Raw genomic sequence first — 893 nt, 5'->3', positions numbered from 1 at the left:
GTAGGAGGATAGACTAAAGTTAGATCAATAGACAGATGAATTGAGAGAGAGAGAGAGAAAGAGAGATGAAAGATAGGTAGGAGGATAGACTAAAGTTAGATCGAAGAACTTCCTCTCCGTCTTTATATCTTCTTCTTCTACGCTTTCTTCTTGTGTTGTCCTCTCTGCTCTTCTTCTTCTTTCTCTTCTTCGTCTTGGTCTTCTTCTGTATGTGTAGGTTTCTTTATGATCAATCCTATGTTGGTGCCTATGTTCAAGGTGCCACAAAATCTAGACGACCCAAAGGTCAGTCTTCTTCTCCTCTTCTCCCTTCTCTGCTTCTTCTTCTTCTTTCTTTCTCTTCTTCTTTTTCTTGTTCTCTCAAGCAGCGAGAAAAAAGAGCGAGAGAGAGGGAGGGAAGGAGAGGTTCAGATCTTCTTTTTCGTTAGGTATTTGCCTCGTAGAGAGAGAGGTGGAGAAAGATAGTTAGGCGTCTCAACATGGAGATCTTTCCTTCATTCACCCTCTTCGCGTCTCTCAAATACAAAATGCACATTACGTAGGGAGGCTATCGATGCATACGCACACATCATACGAAAAGCATATATCTATCTATTCATCTAAATATCTATCTCTCTAAATATCTACCTATCTTTCATCTATCTACCACTCTATCTTCAATCTATCTTTAGTCTATTTGTGTATTTCTTTATGTATATTTAGACCAACTGTGTATGAGTGTACGTCCACCGAGAGAGAGAGAGAGAGGAGAGAACGAAAAGGGAGAAAAGATCTGCTGCATAAAACATTCCTCTCTTTCTTCCTCTCTTTCTGTCTTGTATTTCTTATGGATTGAAGGGGAGAAGTTTCTTCACTTTCTGTTGGTCAGTCTTCTTCTTCTTGCTCTTCTCTCT

At 39.8% G+C, this 893-nt stretch overlaps 1 protein-coding gene across 1 annotated transcript in view; it reads left to right on the top strand.

Moving 5' to 3' along the window:
- Positions 1-6: 6 nt before the first annotated feature.
- The window catches only part of CSUI_007015 (uncharacterized protein), a gene marked incomplete at its 3' end in the record, with an annotated part of 1,289 nt that continues 402 nt past the window's right edge, over positions 7-893 (top strand). The window contains exon 1 of the mRNA XM_068067165.1: positions 7-285. The remainder of the gene's footprint in view (positions 286-893) is intronic.

The sequence above is a fragment of the Cystoisospora suis genome (genome assembly GCF_002600585.1).
Source record: "Cystoisospora suis strain Wien I chromosome Unknown contig_3614, whole genome shotgun sequence".
NCBI lineage: Eukaryota > Apicomplexa > Conoidasida > Eucoccidiorida > Sarcocystidae > Cystoisospora > Cystoisospora suis.
Note: the sequence above shows the minus strand (reverse complement) of the source record. Positions and strands in the feature narration are given on the sequence as shown.